Source organism: Aotus nancymaae, unplaced genomic scaffold (genome assembly GCF_030222135.1).
Source record: "Aotus nancymaae isolate 86718 unplaced genomic scaffold, 86718_ANA_hifiasm-v0.15.2.pri h1tg000053l, whole genome shotgun sequence".
Classification (NCBI taxonomy): Eukaryota; Metazoa; Chordata; class Mammalia; order Primates; family Aotidae; genus Aotus; species Aotus nancymaae.
This window is the reverse complement of record NW_026988467.1, coordinates 21,688,887-21,710,603: the sequence shown is the minus strand read 5'-3', so window position 1 is coordinate 21,710,603 and position 21,717 is coordinate 21,688,887.

Below are 21,717 nucleotides of genomic sequence, written 5' to 3'. Positions count from 1 at the left end.
CCCCAAATTCCTTGATATTCTTCCCTTCAAGAGACGGGTTTAGGTGGGGCACGGTGTCTCATGCATGTAATTCCAGCACTTTGAGAGGCCGAGGTGGGCGGATCACCTGAGGTCAAGAGTTTGAGACCAGTCTGGCCAACATGGTGAAACCCTGTCTCTACTAAAAATACAAAAATTAGCTGGATATGTTGGCAGATGCCTGTAGTCCCAGTGACTCAGGAGGCTGAAGCAGGAGAATTGTTTGAATCCAGGAGGCGGAGGTTGCAGTGAGCTGAGCTTGCACCACTGCACTTCAGCCTGGATGACAGAGCAAGACTATGTTTTACAAAAAAAAAAGAAGGAGACGAGCTTAATTTTCTTCCCTTGGAGTGTGGACTGAACTTGAAGACTCACTTCAAACTATTAAAACATGCCACAAACCATGGCCTGTGACTTCCGAGGGTGGGTCATGCAATTTCTGGCTTGCTCTCTCTCTCTCTCTCAGATGCTCTGCTCTGGGGAAAACCAGCTGCCATGCCATGGAGAGGCCCAGCTAGAGAGGAACTAGGCTCTTCTTCCAGCAGCCAGGGAGGAACCGAGCCTTCTTGCCAGCAGCCTTGTGATTGCACCGTCTGGGATGACTGCAGCACCGCCACGTTCCCACGGCAGCCTCGTCTGAGGCTCGGAGCCGGAATCAGCCACTCCTGATTTCTGATGCACAGAGACTGAGTGATAATAATGCTTGTTGTTTTAAGCCAGTAAATTTTGGGGTAACTTGTTATGCAGCAGAGTCAACCGTAGGGAAACTGGGGGTGACAGTGACCCGCAGAGGGAGTAGCAGGTGCAAAGGCCCCAAGCCTCCATGCGGGGAAGGCAGAGACGGCCCCTGTGGCCCAGTCCCCATCCGGTTGGTCCTCAGTGTCTTCGTTTGCCACCAGTGCTCTCTTGACCCCTCGAGGGATATTATCTGATGAGAAATTTGATGACAGACCCAGGAAGGCTCAAAGAGGTTAGGGACTTGCTCAACCACACAGCCAGTTGTGGTGAACCTAAGATGGGGGCTCACTCCAAGCAGGCGTCTTCCGTGTTACGGCCCCTGACACTGACTTCTGACCCCTTGCCACACCTCCTGGATCGGACTTCCCAGAGGAGGGGGCTGGAATCCCTACTTTGGTCACTTCCTGGGCGATTTGGACCCATGCTCATGATGGTGAGCCCCTGCTCTGCAGTCCCCGGTTTTTCTTGGGTTCTCTGCTGCTCCACATCTTCAAGCCTCCCAGCCAAGACCATCTATCTCATCCTTCAGAATCTACCCCAGGCATTACCTCCTCTAGGGAGCCTTCCCCGTCTCTCCCGATCCCCAGGGTCAGACCTCCCAGTCACAGATGGGCTCTGAGCCCTGCCCTAGCCCCTCTTCCATAGAGGTGTTAATGATCGTCCATGTCATTGCTCTTAAACACTGGCACGTCACTATTTGTTTAGACGTCTGAGTCTCTGAGGCTGCAGAACGCGTATGCTGTACTCCATATAAGTTGAGAAGCCAGGGTAGGGCCTGGAGCCTCATAGACTCTCAGTACAGTGCTCTGGATGGGGAGAAAAATCAATGGATGGAAATAAAACTGGAAGAAAGGAAGAGAAAGGAGAGGAGGAAGATGGGAAGAAGATGAAGGAGGGATGAGGGGCGAGATAGGAAAATTCGGCAGACGGTTGAGAGGAAGGATAGGAGGAGGGACAGAAGAACCAGGAGGAGGGTGGGAAGAGGAATAGGAAGAGTCTAAAAGAAGGCTTGGAGGAGGGATGAGAAGGGGCTGGAGAGGGAGAGGATGGGTAGGAGGAAGGTTGGGAGGAGAGGGATGGGCAAATGAATGAATGAATGAGTACTCGAGTGGGTGAACACAGCCTCTCCAACCGCCATGCCTCCAGTCTGCTTAGACAGGAGTTGCAAGTTGCCATAACTCCAGGCGGGCTGGGCTAAGTTAACCAGGCCTCTGTTTTACTAACGCCCTCTTTCGCAGCAGAGGCAATTAGAGCGAACGGCTGGAAGCTTCTCCCCAGGCTGCCCCACCTGCCCTGTCCCGTCCCATTAACTTCCAATTCAGCAGCCATCCCCGACCTGCAATGTATAATGAAAGACATTCAAAATATATCCAAATGGCATGAGTATTGATTTATTAATGCTGGGGAATGTTGCTCTAATTGAATTGAGATCCAGGAAGTAAGTTAATGCAGCTGACGGTGCTACAGGAATTGAATTACCCCAGGGCCCAGAATTATTACCTTTTCACTCTCTTTGTTGTCAGTGGGATAAATAACAAATCAATTGACGATTCACCCTGGTGGCAAGAAAAGAAGGCCCACGGAGCCTTGGGCAAGGGGTTGGGGAACTGGTATGGGTGAGGGGTGGGGAGCTTCCTGGAGGAGGTGGAGCGAGAAGGGGAGAAGCAGAGGGTCTGCCTCTAAGCTAGAAGCCTCCCTGGACTCCCGCCTCTTGCCAGCTTCTCTACTCCAGCAGCCAGAGTTCCATAACCCATGAGCTGCCTGGGCTGGAACAGCCATTGCTGCCCACTGAAGGCATCTCTCACAGCCTCTCTGAGGTCCAGAGAGTGGGATGAAGTTGCCCCAAGTCACCCATCGAGTCTCTTCGTAATTCTCGCCACACCCCTAGCCTTGCCTCTGTTTGCTCATCCTCGGGTGTCTGCACCTGGTCTCTCTTCGTCTCCCTCTCGCCCTGGGCTTCCCATCCCTAAGGGTCCTCTGTGGCCGAAGGCCTCCGCTGGGCAAGGGTTTCTGTCTCTCTGTGGAAGGCCTGATGTTCCTTTCACCTGGCCACTGAGAGATTCATGAAAGAATTCCAGAAATGTCTTGGAGGAAGAAAGACTCTGGTTTGCTCCATCTTAAGGAAGAACCCTAGGAGTGAGGCCAAGAGGTTACAACTTCAACTAGCGTCTTCCTTAAAATCCTCTACACTCCAGGCCGGGCGCGGTGGCTCAAGCCTGTAATCCCAGCACTTTGGGAGGCCGAGGCGGGTGGATCACGAGGTCAGGAGATTGAGACCATTCTAGTCAAGATGGTGAAACCCCGTCTCTACTAAAAATACAAAAATTAGCCAGGTGTGGTAGCACATGCCTGTAGTCCCAGCTACTTGGGAGGCTGAGGCAGGAGAATCGCTTGAACCAGGGAGTCGGAGGTTGTAGAGAGCAGAGATCACGCCACTGCACTCCAGCCTGGTGACAGAGGGAGACTCTGTCTCAAAGAGATCAAGAGATCGAGACCATCTTGGTCAACATGGTGAAACCCCGTCTCTACTAAAAATACAAAAAATTAGCTGGGCACGGTGGCGCGTGCCTGTAATCCCAGCTACTCAGGAGGCTGAGGCAGGAGAATTGCCTGAACCCAGGAGACGGAGGTTGCGGTGAGCCAAGATTGCGCCATTGCACTCCAGCCTGGGTAACAAGAGCGAAACTCCGTCTCAAAAAAAAAAAAGAAAAGGAAAAAAAAATCCCTTGCATTCCTCTTCTCCATTGTGTCTTCAGCTTTCTCTTTGCCTCACCTCCAATGCCACGCCTTTCAGGGGAGTGGCCGTCTCTTCAAAATAGAGGCTAGTGGACAAAGCCATGCCAGTTTGCAGACCCAAGAATGCTGGTTGCTCACTTTGCAACCTCGGGTTACTGAATTCTCACCTTGAGCCTCAGTTTGCTCACCCATCAAATAAGAGCAAACCCCCTTAGCCTCACACGCTGGTGGCTCAGAAGTGCTGCAAAAAACACCCAGCTGTCAACGACCGGCAGGACTGGCTGGCGAGTGGCTGCCAGGGACCACACGCTCCTCCTGCCAGACGCCTCCAGGCGTCCGCTGTCCAAATGGGTGTCTGCAGAGCAGCCCGGCTGGCCATGTTCTGGTCAAGGAAGAGAAAGGCTGAGTTAATTAAATCAACAGCTAACAGTGCAGGTTACCCACAAAAGTGAACTTTAGTGCCCCTAAAACCACTGACCAAAGGAGGGCTGGGAAAAAAAATGAAACCACAGTTGGAGTAAAATGGAAAAAGAAATCATCAGCTCTCCATCACTTCAGCTGGCCACAGGTATCAGAATATTAATTGGTCTTTGACTCGATTTGGCTGTGGGACTCAGGGCAGGCTGTGGCTTTGGGGAGCCAGACAGCGCCTTGGGGTCTTCGAGGGTCAGGCTAGGAGCTGGCTGGCCGCAGGGGAGGGGAGGGGTGAGGGGAGGGGGGTGAGGGGAGGGAGCAGGGGCCGGGCCAGGCCCAGAGGACGCACTTGTGTGCAGGGGAGCTGGCAGGCGTGAGTGTGGAAGTGGGTGTGGGTGCCCTGTGGGTGTGAGGCGTGGGATGCACGTGTGAGTGTGGTGAGTGGGCTGGGCCACACGCGGAGTCACTTGAAAAGAGCCCAAACCGTGTTGGGCGCAGAAAAGCTCTCTAGACATGCTGGCTGTTCTCATCTGGTTCTTACCACAGCTCCAGCAAGGAGGCAATTCCGGGAAGGGGGCGGTGGAGGCTCGCAGACAGGGCTGCCAGGTCTCTCCGGAGAGCGCCTACTGCAGCTGCAGCAATCACGACACAGATCATGAGACACTTAGTTCCTATTTAGGAAGTGACCAGTGGGACTTGAGCCCAGTGCCAGGCAGAGGAGGCATCGGACGCATTTGGGTTGAATTTGCTCAGACTCTGAATCTGTGCTCGGGACGGGCACCTGTGCCCGGCCCAGGCCCTGCACGCTTTTCCAGTGGCTTCTCAGGAGTCGGCCTGCAGCAGCCAGGGGTGGGAATCCACACCACGATGGAGGGATCAGAGTGGCACTGTGGAGGGTGGCTTTCTTTCGGCTGCAGCTGCTGCTTGGTGTTCCCTTCTGCTCACAGCCCGTGGGCACGGGGACTGCGTCCTGCCCTTCCACCTGCTGCCCACTCATTACATGTGCCCATGGAACATAAGAAGAGCAAGTCACCTATCTGAGGGGCATCCCCACTGCTCGGGACAGGATCAGTGGAGCCCATGAGTGGAGCCCATGAGTGGAATGGAGGAACGGCAAGTGCCCAGTGGACTCTAGGAGCACCTGGATGGGCCTTGAGTTTGGGGGCAGCAGGAGGATGCATCTCTTTGTAGCAATGCCCCTCTGTGCCTGGACAAAGCTCTTCACCAAGGAATGCCTGCTCAGCTCCCCAGTCCTCTTTATGGGTTCTGGGACACAGGGCTCTTAGATCACTTGTCTGGCCCTTCAGTTCATAAAGGAAGTAACGAGGCACAGAGAGGGCAAGGGACTTGCTTGAAGTCACACAGCAAGTCAGGACGCAGGGCTCCAGGTTTCCAGCTCCAGGCCTCTCAGACTTCGGTGCTTCCAGGGATCATGTGTGTGGCACTAAAACCATAGTGCAAGTGGCAGAGTGGCAACTGACATTGGCTTTACTGTCGGAAAAGCAACAGGGAGTGCTGGAGACTGTGGCAAACTGGAGAGTCCATGTCTGATCCCGGCGGGGTGGGGGGCCTGCTACCCAGCGGGAAGGTGGGCTTCATTCTGCCAGAGCTTCTGCTTTTTCCAGGAAAGTTGAAAATCTGGGTTTTCATGTGATGTGAAATTTTACAACTGTTAAATGTTGACAAAGCTAAAAAAATTCAAAAGCATGGTGATATGCAAAGCAAAATGACTTGTTAGCCACCTGTGGGCTGTGAGTTTGCCACCTTGGGGCTGTCTGTCTATGGGGCTTGGTGGGTGGAGTTGTGGGAGGAGGTTAAAGGTCTAGAAGCTGCCAAGAGGTTCTGAGCTTTGAGACCCTGTTGGCTGATGATTCATTTATTCATTTGTTCACCCTTTTGGTCTGGGCTCTGCTGTCTCTCTTCTTTGTTTCAGGAGGTCTGCCTTCCCTTTGGCAGAATAACCTTCTCTGAGATCCCCAGCATCCCAGTAGCCAGCCTACGGGCAATGAAGGATTTCCAGGGCACATGGGAGCCTGCTGGGACCTCTCCTTGCATCTTTCTGGATGAGGATCAAGGGCCTTCTTGGTGTGGTGGAGAGTGAAGCTGAGCTACACAGCCCACTCTAGACAGACCTACCCCTAGTCTTGGTTCCATTCCTACCCTGGGGATTAAAATTTGGGATTGACAGATTAGGTCTGAATCCAGGCTCTGCCACTAACAAGCTGTGTGACCTTAAACAAGTGACCACCCCTCTCTGAGCCTCGGAAAGAAGACCCTGCAGATGCCTGGCCCGTGTTTCCTTGGCATTCACTTTCTCACATTTGGTGCTGCTTACTGCAAACTCCATGACTCTCTGCCCGAGGGCTTGTCCTCTCTGTGAGTGAAATAGACGCTCAAGGGCTTTGAGCCTGGAACACACATGCCCCCTGAAGCTGCGACAGTAAGGCACTAAGGAGTCGGTGGACAAATACCCCAGCTCCCTAGCCCCTCACTTGGGATGCTCCTGGGGCATATTCTGCGCCATCTCCCAGCAAGCCCCAGCGACTTCAGTTGCCCACAGCAGTCATTTGTTTAATGACTCAGCCTCATACTGCTTTCTTCCCTTCCCTGTCTCATTTCTCCTCTTCCTTTCCCACATTTCCTGGTGTCATCTCTGAAATGCACTAATCACAGGGAACCGAGCTCTTGCCTAAGCCTGCTTCTGGGGGAAGCCACACTGAGAACCTCAGTTTACGCAGCTGTCAAATGGGTCCATTTACCATCACTTCAGAATTGCTGTGAGGGTAAACAACTTGCTGCATACGTAAAATGCCTGGGAGCTGCCTGGCACACTGCTAGCCTTTTCTCAATGGGTGGTAGGTTTTTTTTGTTTTTTTTTTTAAGACAGAGTCTCATTCCTGTCACTCAGGCTAGAGTGCTTTGGTGTGATCTTGGCTCACTACAACCTTCACCTCCTGGGTTCAAGAGATTTTCCTGCCTTAGCCTCCTGAGTAGCTGGGATTACAGGCACCCACTACCACCCCTGGCTAATTTTTTGTATTTTTAGTAGAGATGGGGTTTCACCATATTGGCCAGGCTGGTCAAACTCCCAACCTCAAGTGATCCACCCGCCTTAGTCTCCCAAAGTGCTGGGATTACAGGCGTGAGCCACGTGCCTGGCCAGGTGCTAGGTTTTATTGCTGTTGATGAAGCTGTTGTGACATTGGGATGACCCCCCAGGTCCCAAGGTCAGGGCCATTAGGGCTGTTTCAATGTGGGGGTCTGGCTGCTGCAGGAGGGCCTCGGGGGTTGACTTGAGGACTGAGGGTGAAAGGGGCAGGAAAGATGTGGCCTCTGTGGTGGGGACAGTGGGGACAGTGGGGTCTGGGTAGCAGATTGGGCCCCCAGGGGAGACCTTTGGCACCACCCCCACCCCAGACCTCAGAATTGTTATTGGAAATGGTGCTGATGGGGCTGAGCCCAGCTGTCACCATCAAGGGGGTGGGCATCGCAAGGGGAGGGGGCAGAGGATGAAGGGGAACCTGCAGTCTGGAGTGCCCTATGGCCACCCCATGCTTCAAGAGTTGCCTGAGTTGAGTCTCCAGTGGGGGTTTAGGAGAGACAGAATCTGCTGAACTCAGCACAGGCGGCTTCTGGGGGTGGGGTGGGGTGCAGAGGCCGGTACCCCCGCTGTCTCCCTGGAAGAGCGCATGCAAGATCTTCAACCTGCCAGATTCTGGGGAGGCCACAGAGACCAAGATCCGAGCAGGTTCTTGAGCCAGAACCTTGGTCAAGACACTGTCCCCTGCCCCCTCCCCACAAATCAGTTTCCTCATCTTTAAAATGGAGCTAACGAGCATCCCGCTGACTTCCCAGGGTTGCTTTGAGGTGGCCATAAAATGAAATTGAGCCAGAGAAGAATGTGCCAGCTCCCTCCCTGGGAAAAAGCATGGCCTCCCCTCTCTGCCCAGGCCCCCTGCTTGTCCCTCTCTCTGCCTCTGACCTTCTGCCTGCCTGTGCCAAGACCTGGAGGGTGGGGGATGGGCACCAACATCTTCTTCTGACTTACCTGCCTTTGGCTGCAAACCTTACACAAACTTAAGGGACCTGTGGTTGCAGCGGAATCTTTACATCCAAAGGGATGTAGCTCCCTTTGGGATAAAGGGCTTAGGGTGCCCTCCAAAGCCTTTAAGGAATGAGGTTCCAAGTGAGTCTCTTTCCTCAATCAGTAGTATCCACCCCTGCCACCAACACAGACACACAGACACACAGACACACACACACACACACACACACACACACACGTCCTCTCTATGAATCCTGCACGAACCTCCTCAGAGAGCTGCCCTGGATTTGGGTTCTGAGTTTCCACAGCCAGAATCACCCTCTCCTGCTGTACAGCCACCTTGCTCAAGAATCCTAAATCCAGCATCTGAGAGTTTGCAAAGCCCCATCATGCACTTAACTTTCTTGTTTGCTCCACGGAATCACCGATTCCCATTTCGCTGATAGGAAAACTGAGCCAGTGGCCAGGACTAGGGTGAGGCAGGCAAGGTGCCCAGGGTGTCAAATCTAAGGAGGTACCCGGCACTCGTGGGAGCCTGGGGGTGAGCTGCCCTGTGCCCCTCGCTTGACTCATCCTGGGCCACTGAGTTGTGGCTCTGAAACTGAGGCTGGAGGGGCTCCAGGCCCTGCCCAAGTGTCTCGGTGGGGAGGGGGCAGAGCTGTCACCAAGGTCCCTTTTCCCTGACCCCGGACTGGGGCTCTTTCCTCTACACCACAGTGAGAGAATATTTTTGAATGCAGGGACTGTTAGTGGGGAAAGCGACCCTGGTAGAAGGAAGATGGGTTTGTATGGGGTTTGGGTTTTGGTGAAATGTAAGACCTGGAAGTACACCATGGGTCTGTCCAGGAACAGCTGGGAAAGCCCTTCGTGCAGACAGCATGAGGCCCAGTGTGGGGATTTGCAATTCTCATCACTCTTATCAGTGTTCCAGAAGGAGGGGACTGCTCAGCCTTGGGGATACTAGTGTCCTTGGAGCTGTGGGAACAGGACGATTTGGCAGAATGTGGTGACACAAAAAAGTGCACACACTGAGAGGCACAGCCATTGCACTGCTGGAAGTAACACTGCGGCAGGCAGTGTTCTTCGTGCTACAGATGTGATAATTCATTGCATGCTCATGGGGCCTCTCGGGTAGGTGCAGTTATTGTCCGCATTTTCCAGATGAGGAAACTGAACTCCAGAGAGACTGACCTCTTCAAGGTCACTCAGCCCGTAAGCGGCAGAGCCGGCTCCTGTGTGTGCACTCTAAGCTGCCGTCTTTAGAAGCGTTTGCCTGATCACACTCTCGGGACTGCAGAATGTTCACAAAGAAGGGAACTGTATTGGTACAATGGGCATGGGAGCCACGCCTTCCAGAACATTCCACAATCCTCCCGGACTGCGAAACAGAATGAGCGCAAACTGCACGCTGTTCCCCTGTGCTTTCATTCATTCTTTTTTTTTTTTTTTGAGACGGAGTTTTGCTCTTGTCACCCAGGCTGGAGTGCAATGATGTGATATTGGCTCATAGCAACCTCTGCCTCCCAAGTTCAAGCGATTCTCCTGCCTCAGCCTCCCAAGTAGCTGGGATTACAGGCATGCACCACCACACCTGGCTAATTTTTTGTATTTTTAGTAGAGACGGGGTTTCTCCATGTTGGTCAGGCTGGTCTCAAACTCCCAACCTCAGATGATCTACCTGCCTCGGCCTCCCAAAGTGCTTGGATTACAGGCGTGAGCCACCGTGCTCCATGTTACTATATATTAACTGGAAAAAAGGAATGCGCTGTCTGTACCTGAGCCCGTTTGTGTGAAAGAAAAAGCATAAACCATACTCAGCCCTCTGAGCATTGAACGGGCTGGGGGTGTCCAGACCAAGTGGGTGCTGGCGCCTAGGCTGCTTCCAGGCATTGCTGGGGATGGAGAACCAGCTCTGGGAATGTGGGCAGTGGGCCATGGTCTGCAACAACACGCTGGTGTTACTTTTCTAATGAATCAGGAAACATATGTTTTTTAAAAGAAAAGATACAAAAGGATCTTCAAAATGGGTCCTGAGAGTCCCTCCTTAAATTTTGGCTCCCAGACTCCCTGCAGAGGTCTCTGCCTCAATGACTCAGGTCTGTCCTTATGGAGAGGGAAGGAATGAACATGTCGAAAGGAAAGATTTCTGCTTTTTGTCTTTCTCAGCTCACCCTTTAGTTTGGGGCAGCTGAGGGGCTGAGAACTTCGTGCCCGATCTTCTGCTGAAGGCTTCCGTGACAGAGGACAGTGGGCCAGGAACCTGGACTCTGCCTGGGAGCCCTCGCCCTTCCTAGGTCCCGATGTCCCTCCGTGCCCCTTCCTGCCCAGCCCTGACCACTTGTGTACACTTGGGGCCATTGCTTTCCTCTGGCCTCAGTTTTCTCACCTGCAGAATGGGAATAATATCCCTCCCAAGCTTGCTCTAAGGATGAAGTAAGATGCACTTGAGAACTGTCGAGGAGGGAAGATTGGAGGGATAATTACAGTTTTTATTTAGTAGTAACTGTTTGAATCAGAGAGATCTGGGTTTGAATTCTAGCTCTCCCACTGAAGAGCGGTGGACAAGGTAGTGGACCTCAGACCTGCTTCTTTATCTGCAAAGTAGACATAAGAGTAAGAAAATTGCAGAGTTGAAATAGAAATTCAGTGAACTAATTTAGGGAAGCATTCAACCTGGCTCCTGGCATACAGTAAGCACTCAATAATTGGTTGCCATGATAAGGAGGAAGGGGCAAGGAGCTAGTCGGGGTGCCTGCAGCTCATGGAAGCCTGAGAGGGCATTAGCGGCCATGCTGCCAGGACGGCCCGTGCGAACGAAGGGCAGGCCCTCGGGAAGCTGGGCCTTCTTTCTGCCGTGACTCTGAGAAGGGGAACCGGGGCTGGGGTTTGGCAGGAGGAGTGTGGCCATCATGGTGAGTCCCACAGCCCGAACCTGGGGGCTGCTCTCCCACCGCATGCTGGCGGCCGTCAGGGAATGGAGAAGTTAAGAGCCGTCTCCCGGGGAGGGCCAGACAGGCCTGGCTGAGGGTGGAAAATCCCTCTGGTCAGTGGGGCCTGAGGAGTGGGAAGTGCTGGCCCCAGGCCTGCCACCTGCACCCCCTAGGGTCCCCGGTCTCACCCCGTCTGCCCGGGCCCCAGGCTTCCCCAGCTCGGCCCTCCCCAGTCAACTGAGGCCAGGGTAACCTTCCTGAGGCCCAGCCGGGACCGGCCCCTCTGCTGGTCAGGCCTCTCCGTGGCTCCCCAGTGTCCTCCACAGACCCACCTCCTCACCCTGGCCTTCCCAGCCTGCCTCAGTGCACCCTCTACTTGCCCTCAGCCTTCCCAGTGTGGCCGGAGGGTGGGGGCGTGGGGCTCTGCCAGCCCTGGAGTCTCCCAGGCTGATGGGGGGCAGCCCTGCCTTCCCCAGCCCTGCTCCAAACCGGCACCCTAGACTTCTCCCTTGCGTGGGACATGTGCTGGCTCCTGTGGGACAGCACTTCCCAGTTTATGCTGTGGATCATCCAGAGTCCCTCTGCACAGCAAGGCAGGCACTGGGACCCCCATGTGGCCACCATGGAGATGGCCCTGCAGCTCCCCTTCAGGAGATGCTGCCCGCAGCACGGCGACTGAGCCACCAGCTCTCTGGACTCTCCACCACGTTTCCCTGGAGGCCACATACCCCGCCCCAGTTTCTTCCTACCTTCCCTTCCGGAGCACAGTGGAGGTGTCAGACCTGCACCCTGGCCTGAGGCCCTCTCTGCCTGTTTCTGCTCCCTCTCCCAGGTAATCTGCCCAGGGTCTCCCCCAGAGGCCTCTCGCCCATCTCACCCCATCCTGGTGCCTGCTTATTAGAGCCCCAAACCAACGCGCCCATTCAATAGTGGGGAAAACTGAACCACAAGTGAGAAGCGACTTCCCAAAGTCACACAACGAAGGACGTCCAGATCCAGGCCCAGAACCAGTGTTTCTTCAAGGAACAAGGTTGTCCTGGAGGCACTGAACTCAGGTAAGAGGTTCTTACCTGAACCCACATCTCGAGACATCTGGCCTCCTGCCCCAGGGGCCAACACCCTCTCCCCAGTGGTGGTGGGGGCTCAGGTCCTGCTGCCTGTGGGGGTCCTGCTGGGATGGGGAGCACTGTCTGCAGGGAGCGTGAGCGCCTGAGCCACTGGCTTTTAAAGCTGCACAACATCATTAAGTCTGGGCTGCAGCAGGAGGGGCGGGTGGGCGCTGGGGCAGGGACGCCAGGCCCTAATGGCTTCTGAACGACTCTCTGTTGCCATTTCCCACTTCTGAGGAGGGCAGAGCAGGGGCTGAGGGCTCCCCCTGGGGGGAGGGCCCGCTCGCGGGTGGGAGCCCTCTGGGGAGCCTGATCTTGCACTTGGGAGGCAGCCCTTTGTGAGGAAGCCTGTCTGACCCACTCCACCTGTCATTTTCAAGGGCCTCATTCTTCAGGGAGGGAAGGCAAGCCCGTGGTGCAGGGACTTACTCGAGGCCACAAGCTGAGCCAGCACGAGAAGCTGCCTGACTGCCTTTGCCCCTGGCAGTGAAGTGCTCCCGCCCCAGCCTGGCCTGAGGCGGATTTCTCTCTTTCTTCCCACACCCAGACCAATCATCTCCATCCTCTCCCTGGAAGGAGGCGGGGCTGCGGCTTCTCTCAGGGAGAAAATAATCCAGGAGACCATTCCCAGCACAGGCAGAGGTCTGCCTGCTTGGCTCCCTCATTTCAGTGCGGGTTTATCTTCATCAAAAGCACGCATAAGTGATGCGATTTCAGCCTCTGCTCTCCAGGTGAATCACAAGCCCATGAGTTCCCGCTTCTGCTCTCCCTTCTTGCAGCCGCTCTCCCTGCCCCACTCCTCTCCGTCCCTCCAGCACGACAAACCCCTTCCCTCCACTGGGCTTCAGCTGGGCCCTGCTCCCCGGGCCTCATCACTGCGGTCCACTCACCCCCACACCTCCAGGACCATGCCTTCAGAAAAGCACCTGCCCCGAAACCTTGATGCAGTGAGGCCCCCACGTATCTGTCCCTGCCACCCATTCCTGCTTGTCATATTGTATCATTGTCAACACGTTTGGGGTTCATGTGTTTCTCTCCAGGCTCTACAACAGGTTCCAACAGCACGCAGGGTCGGCTCCTGTCATGTTTATAGTAGTATTTGATAATGATGAAAGGAAGGGAGGGAGGGAGGTAGGGAGGGAGGGAGGGAGGGAGGGAGGGAGGGAGGAGGGAAAGGAAGGAAGGGAGGGAGGGAGGGAGGGAGGAGGGAAAGGAAGGAAGGGAGGGAGGGAGGGAGGGAGGAAGGAGGGAAAGGAAGGAAGGATGGAAGGGGGGAGGAAGGGAGGGAGGGAGGAAGGGAGGGAGAGGGAGGGGAGGGGAGGAAAGGAAAGGGAAGAGAGGAAAGGAGGGAGGGAGGGAGAGAAGGAGGGAGGGAGGGAGGGAAGGAGGGAGGAATGAAGGAAGGATAGAAATTGAGATTTGGGAAATAGACCATCAAGGTCACACAGAAAAATAACACCACAAAGGCAAGATGATTGCTTGAGTTGAGTTCCAAATTTGGCTTTGAGCTTCCCAGCAGCCAAAGCAAAAGGAAGATATGGTCAGTGAAATGAGTGTTGGTGTCAGAAAGGGGGAACCCACCAGTTCCTCGGGGAAGTCTAGCTCTTTGTGGGAGACTGCATGGTGGCGGGGTGGCTGGGGTCTTCAGCACCCTTCTGTGTGTGCACTCAGGGATTTCTCGAGGCAGTCTGTGGGTAAAAGCCGAGATGCTGCTAAGAGATGGTGTATCTGCAGAGAGCTGAGGTGCCGGGCCACGCTCGCCAGGGAATAGGTGTGTGGGTGTGCTCACTCCCCTACCAGACGCTCTGTCCAGAGGTCAGTGATGATCAGCCCAGCCTAGGGGCCCAGCTCCATGTCTGGCTCTTGGCAAAGCTTGCCAAAGATCCTAGGCTGCGCCCCAAGGAGTCGCCTCTAGCCTGGGGGAGGGGCCGCCTGCGGCTGCAGGGCATGCAGTGCAGTGGAGGATGGAGTCGGCCTCATTTGCATGCTTACTCCAGCTCTGCCGTTTCCCACAGGTTCCTTCCTGCTTTGTGGAATGGGATCGTCACAGCACCGCCCTTGGGACGACGCTGGGAGAATTGAATGAGACAAAGCACGTCCAGGCATCAACATCATAGGAGCCCAAGAAATGTCAGCACTTGTTAGGGTCATTATAACTAGAGGTGCCCCAGTGCCAAAGCCAGAAGGTTCTCACCGAAGAGGCAGAGACTGGGTGAGAGGCATGTTTGCCTCTGAAATGAAGAACCCGGGTGAGGGGATTTCTTATGGTGGAATTTTAGACACTGTTGTCTTCAGCACCTCCCGTGGGCTTGCCCTGAACTTGGTTTCTCTGGAAGGAAGTGAGGCTCAGAGCTGCAGCCTGAGGCATGCCTAGAATGTGTGTGCGGGGGTGGGGGTGGGTGGAAACGGGACGCGCCATGTGGGGAGATAAAGAATACCAGGTATCAGGCAAATGCCCAGGCTCAGACATACCCAGGAGGGGCTCTAGGAGTTCTGGAGAGACAGGGACCCAGCAGAAGGCCAAGAAGTCTTCCGTGGAACTAGGAAGGAGGGTAGAATTCAGGTGCCGGGTGGGAGGAGAGGGGCATTGTGGGTGCAGAGTTCATTTGGGGCACAGCCATGGGAGCAACTGCCACCTGGTGTGGGACTCCACCCCGACTGAGCTTTGTCACGCGTGCTTACAGTCCTCACAGCTCACATATGAGGAAACTGAGGCACGGGGAGACTAAGAAACCTGCCTGAGGTCACATAGCTGGTGTCTAGTTTTCTCAGGCTGCCATACCAAAAGCCCATGGACTGGGTGGCTTACCCAACAGAAACTGATTTCTCACAGTTCTGGAGTTGGGAAGTCCACGATCAAGGTGCCGGCAAGGTAGGCTTCATTACGAGAGCGGTTTCACCCTTCTCTCGACTTGTGGGCTTCTGCCATCTCATCGTGTGCGTGCGTGGAGAAGGAGTGAGTCCTCTGGTGTCTCTTCTTATGAGGACACTAATCCCACTGGAAAGGGCCCCCACCCTTAGGACCACATTTAACCTTAATTACTCCCTTAGGGGCCCCCATCTGCAAATATAGCCACAGAGGGGGTTATGGCCTGTGAATTTGGGGGTCACAAGTGTTCTGTCCATAACTTGCTGTTGAATCCCTCGGTCCTAGCCTTGGTTTAATCAGGTGCCAAGCTGAGATCTGACCACAGCCCTGGCCTTGAGCACACATGTCGGGGGCAGTGGGTGGGGCTCCCAGGCTCAGGGGCACCTGGACAGAGTGAGGTCCTGCCAGAGCTGAGGAGAGTCTGGGTGAGCAGCGGCAGCAGCAGCCATGGAGAGGCAGAAATGGAGGAGAGCGCTTCCCCAGGAAGGTCAAGGGTCAATGGAGTGTAGGGAGAGCTGGTCTGGGCGGGGTGAGGCACTCATTAGTGGGAGGCTCAGCTGGCCGGCTGCTCCAGACCGTGAACTTGGCAAAGGGCAGCCACCCAGGGGCAGAGGGTGGCCTGTCCGTGCAGACGGGGCTCCCAAGTGGGTCCTGGCCAGATCAATGAGGGCAGTCAGGTCGGTGACAGCTCAGCAGGCCCTGGGGGCTCAGACAGAGAGATCATAACAGCACTCTCGAAGTGTCAGAGCATGTGCTAAGCACTTCCCAGACCAGGGGTACGATCGCAGAGGCCCTCAATCAAGTCCACCCCCTTACGTGCTCCTCAAAACCACCCTTGCAATCCCCATTTTACAGATGAAGAAACTGAGGCTTAGAGAAGTTGAAGGAACTTGCCCAACGTTGGCCAGTGGCTCAAACCCAGGCAGCCCGACTCCAAACCCCAGACTCTTGATGATAAATTGTTCCAGCACTATCTCTCCTTGGCTAGGGCCTGGACACCCATTTCTCCTGGGGCCTTGGTGGACAGACTGGCGGGCGGTCTTCTCCCCTCTCCTGTGGCAGTCTCTGGTTTCTTCCGTGAATGGCAGGTAGAGGTGGAGTGCAAAGGGGCAGGAAAGCAGAACTCCCCAGGGCAGCTGAGCAAACAGGCTGGCCTGAGACCCAAGAGGAAGCTGGGGAGGAGGAGCTGGGGCAACTGCGGTGCAGGCGTGTGCACCGGCTGCCCTCTCCACCCTCACGCCCCAGCTGCGAACTGGTATAAGACCATAAGGCTTCTCTCCCAGACTGACTCCTAGGACTTTGCCCCTTCAGGTCACTGAAACCTGGAGCCCCATGTTTGTGGGGTGGGGTCCAGCCCAGTGTAGATTGTTGTATACCTACTGTGTGCCAGGCACAGTGCTAGGCACAAGGGATTCTATAGCAGGTTAAACCGCGTCAGCGTCTACTTACATGTTGTGGCTTACCGTCAATCCCGGAAGTCTGACGTTTATCACTTAATCACACACAGCAAGGTGAGATTGCAGCTGGGACCAGTGCTGTGGAGGGGCCACAAGACAGAATAATGGTGGTGGTGGTGGCAGGGGGTGTGACCTAGCAAAGATGATGAGGCAGGCTTTCCCAAGGAAGCGGCAGCTGAGTTGTGCTCTCAAAGATGAGAGGGTTAAAAAGGAAAGGTAAGAATGTATGGCCTGTGCAAAGTCCCTGTTTGTGGAGGAAACAAGGAGGGTACTGGGGTCTGAAAGAAGGCAGCCAGGCCAGGCGCGGTGGCTCACGCCTGTGATCCCAGCACTTTGGGGGGTCGGGCAGGCAGATCACAAGGTCAGGAGATCGAGACCATCCTGGCCAACATGGTGAAACCTCGTCTCTACTAAAATACAAAAAATTAGCCAGGCATGGTGGTGTGTGCCTGTAGTCCCAGCTACTCGGGAGGCTAAGGCAGGAGAATCACTTGAACCGGGAGGTGGAGGTTGCAGTGAGCTGAAGTGAGCTGAGATCACGCTGCTGCACTCCAGCCTGACGACAGAGCAAGACTTGGTCTCAAAAAAAACGGTGGGAGCACAGAGGAGGGGAGAATGGTTTTGGGAGGTGGCTGGAGCGGCAGGCGGGGGCAGAGTACACAGGGCCTTGGGTCACGTGGAGGAGGTGAGGCTCACTCTAAGAGCTGTGGGACATCACTGAAGGAGGGGACCGCACACAGTATTTTGTGGATTCTAGAACACAAGTTTCACCTTTGCCGCCTATGAGACTGATGTGCATCTTAGAATCCATGGCAGCCGGCAGTGTCTTTCTGAGTGGTACATAAAACCATGGCGTGTCTTAAAATCAATCGAAAATGCAGTCTGTGGAATGGATGAGAGTGGGGGGCTCCAGTTCAAGAGGTGAGGAGCCTGGGGTCTCATGTGCTCAACTCCCCTCACCATGCAGGAGCCCTGGGTCCCTCTGCCATTCCCAAGACTCCAGAGAACACAGCGTGGAAATTAAGGGTCCTCAGCTTGGACATGTTTTCACAATACACGTACTCAGGCACCACCCCAGACATGCCGAATCAGATGTCCTGGGGGGTGACCTCAGAGTCTGCACGTGTCAGAGCTGCTGATGACTCTGATGTACGCCAGACTTGGGAGCTGCTGGTCTATTTACTCTCCAAGGCCTCAGTTCCGACTTTCTGGAATGCTGTTTCTGGAACTCGGATTTTAACTTACACAGGACATCAGGACATCATGTACTTTAAAGAGCACCCCATGTTGTGCCCAGTAAGCTGGGTGTGGGCCTGCAGATGTGGTGCAGAAGTGGCCTGGGGTTACTTCCCTGACACCTGTTGGGGGGAGGTCCCAGGACCCCCTAGAGCTGCCCTGCTCCAAGAGCCTTTGTTCTGCCAGCAAATCTTTTTCCTGAAAACCTTTCTGCGGGCAATGGAAGGGTTGCTTGTCTGCATCCTAGTTCCCACCCCTTCCTCTGTATTTATCTTCACTCCTTTTCTCTGCACCTTCTGGGCGAGGACAGCTGAGAGTGGGGGACACACGACTCCTCCCATCTGCAACTGAACAGAATCAGGTGACCACACACACTCTTTGTTTTCAGAGCAGTTGCTTTTGGCTGGGTTGTGGCTAACAGGGGTCACAGGAGTCACCCAAGTGATGAGGATCAATAGCAGATCCAAAATTTCCTGCTTCAATTTTAGAGCATTTTGGGTTCACATTAGTTTGATGCAATTGAACAGAAAAGCAGCTGAGCAGGTGCCCAGACCCCAGAGGTAGTGCTGGGAGCTCCCTCTTTTGTGGAAATGAAGCTGCAAAGTCCTTTTCTCCCAGATGGGCCTCTGAGGCCTGCCAGGGCCATATAGGAGTCCTCTGTCCCCTTTCCTTCCCCAGGTAATCCCTCTGCTGGAGGAAGGAAGAACACAGTGGAGGGTGGGGTGGGTGGCACAGCTGAGGCAAGGGGATGCTGGGAAGATGACCTGGAAGCTGCTTCTCCTCTCACCCCTAGACCAGGGTGTGGGGTCGCCCCAGGCAATGTAATTCTGCAACCTGCTTGCTAAATGCAGACAAAGGAGCTCACCTGTTCATTTGTAGTGCCTGACAGCTGTCTGAGTCTCTGGCGGGCTTAACAGTTCTGCTGCTTGGAGGAGGCTGTGTTGTGAGTGTGCGTGAGGTGGAGGGTGATTTTGGGGTCCCCAGATTTATCTTCCTTTCACAGGGCAGACATGTGGTCTTACATGCTCACCATCATGACACCACACAATTGTCCCCAGTTCCTCAGACTTCAGACCTGGGATGGGGAGTGCAGAGATATATATGGAAGGGTGTTCATTTCAGTAATAGCGAAGGCCTGGAACTAACTGAAGTGTCTATCAAGAGGGGAACAGTGGCTCATCCAGACAATGGAATCATAGTTAGCAGATGGACAGAATCTAGTGACATCAAAATGCACCAATCTGGAAAAATCTCCAAGACAGATTGCTAAGTAGAAAAATCAATAATACAGCAACGTGACTGGCATGATTCCACTCTGTAAGAAAATGCGTGACTGCGTTTGAACCAGAGTGCATCCACACAGCTCTGCCTCCGTCATCTTGGGAAAGGATACGAAAGATACATACGCTATATTTGGAGGCTTTTACTTCTTCATTTATGTACTTGACGGAAAAACTGTGGGAGTATGGGTAACCTTAGCCGTCTGCTTTCTTTTCAGCATAAAATCTGCACCAGCTGAGAATTATGGTAGATGTGTATAGATGAATATGGAAAGATTTCCACACCACTAAAAGAAGGGCAAGTCAGAGGAAATGTATGTAGCTTGGCCCTATTTCCGTAAGGTAAATCCTACACATGTCTGTCTCTGTCATATCCATGTAGAGTTCTTTTAATGCACAGAAAAGGATCTGTGAAATAGACACCAAGCTGTTAACAGGACTCACCTCCTAGGAGGGGCAGGGAATTGTAGGGAGGGGGAGAATGTGAAAGGGACTGTCACTTTTTAATTATTAGGGCTTGTGACACCATCAGGATATAGGGATCCTGAGAAATGGGGACACATGGGCAGTGAGGAGAGGCGTGGGGTCCAGAGACCTTGGTGATGGGCGATGGTGATGGGAGTCGGGCGGGTGGCTTGGGTGACTGTCTGTCTTTGAACTTTACGTCCTCCCTCCCTCCCCCTCCCCCCTCCCTTCCCCTCTCTCTCCCCTCCCCCTCTCCTCTCCACCCTCTCCCCTCCCCCTCCCCCTCCCCCATCCCCTCCAACGTCTGATTGGATTTTGAAATTGCTTGGGACTGTGATTCCTATTTGAATGGAAATGTCTATAACTAATGTCTTATGTTGTCCCGCCACTGTATTCAGGAGCAGAAAACTTTGTTTTCTAGTTTCACAAATCTGTACATCTTGAGGAATTTTGCCCAGAACTGATTATATCCTGAGTCCCACCCATACCTGAGACTTTATAGATGTGATGAAGGATTTTGAGTTGGGGAGAATATCCTGGATTATCCTTCTCAGACAAATGCAGGAGGAGTCAGAGCTGGAGGAAAAGGCAACGTGATGACAGAAGCAGGAATTGGAGTGATACACTTTAAGATGGAGGAAGAGGCCACAAGCCAAGGAACGCAGGTGCCTCTAGAATCTGATAAAAAGCAAGGGAACGCATCTCCCTCAGAGCCTCCAGAAAGAAACACAGCCCTGCTGACACCTTATCTGTCTCAGAAAAAACCCTGAAATCCATAGCTGTATGACAATAAATTTGCATTGCTTAAAGCCACAGTGTTTGTGGTAATTTGTTATGGCAATAGCAGGAAACGAATGATGAATGATGGCAGCAGCTGCCGTCACACTGGCTGTGGCAGGGAGGCATGGCCGGGACTGTGTGCTCCATGGAGCTGGCAGAAGCCAGGGACAAACGGGAGCCCTACCCCTTCTGAGTTGTGGTGGGAGCTCCCCTGGTGCCGCTGCAGCCACCCAAACCATGGCTGCGGACCCGGGCATCCCTGCACTCTCCGGACCTGAGAGCAGGTGGGAGCCCCGTTCTCCCAGGTGCAGCTACTGCCCAAACTGCGGCTGTGAACCCAGACATCCCTGCACTCTTGGGGACCCAGGGAGGGGCCCCCTGCCCTCACGGGCTCAGAAGTGCCTGCTCCCACTGCCTGGATTCTCCCTACTGTCGGTGCCTGCTCCGATCTCCGAGCAACATGGGGCCAAGCCTGGGTGCTGTCACAGCCAGGCCAGGGGTGACACACTTGGGGCAGCACTGACATGCTGGCCCCCTGCTGCCTTGGCCCCCTCCAGACTTTGGGCACCAACAAACATGGGGGCGGAATAGGGGTGCTAAGGGTGGGTCGACGCTGGCCTGCAGGTGCCCATTGGTGGGTGCAAGCAGCCTGGACGTCATGAACAAGCCTGGGAGCAAGAGGCAGACAGGCTCCTGGGTGGAACGGGGTGGGTTCCCAGTGAGGCCCCACTTTCAGGTGAGGGAGGCCTGCCATCTGCCTACAGAGAAGAGCAACCCACTTCAGGTCCTCCTCTCTGCTAAGAGGACAAAGAGACAACAGGGTGACCAGTTGCAGAGAGGAGCCACCCTCTCTGTTGAGAGCTGCAGAGATAATGGGATAACCTGTGTGCAGAGAGGAGACACCCCCTCTAGGGCCTCCTCTCTGCCGAGAGCTGCAGACAACAGGACGACCAGCTGCAGAGAGGAGCGACCCTCTCTGCTGAGAACGCAAAGCTTGTTGGAACCTGCCTGCAGGGAGGAGCTACCGTCTCTGCTAGGGGCTGAACACTCATCGAAACACCTGGCTGCAGAAAGGAGCTCCCCACTGCAGGTCTCCTCTGAGCTGTGCTGTGGCTCAGTAAAGCTACTCTTCCTCTTGCTCACCCTCCGTTTGTCTGCATACTTCATTATTCCAGATTGCAGGACAAGAACTCGGGACCTGCTGAATGGCGAAGCTAAAGAGCTATCACACAAACAGGGCTGAGCTGTGCCCCTGCTCACCATGCTGCAGGCCAAGAGGAGAGAGGAGCTGTGGCCTTTCGGGGAGCTCAGGCCTGGGTGCTCCCTGAGCCAGAGCTGTGACTCTTTCCCTGGGACCCTGTGGTTCCTGGCATCTCCAAGCTCCGGGTGCCACTGAGTTCCCCAGTGCCAGCTGTGGATGCTGCTTGCAATGTGCCTGGTCCAGCCACAGACTCACAGAGAGCTGGCACCTGTGCTGGCACCTGGAGCTTCCTGCCCCACTGCAGCAGCCGCACAGAGGTTTCCAGCCAGAAAAGCGACACCCCAAAGATCCTGTAACACTAATACATCGACGCAAATTTGAAGAATACTAAGAAGTCGTTGTCTTTTTAGAGACCATGGCTTATGATAACCTATAGTAA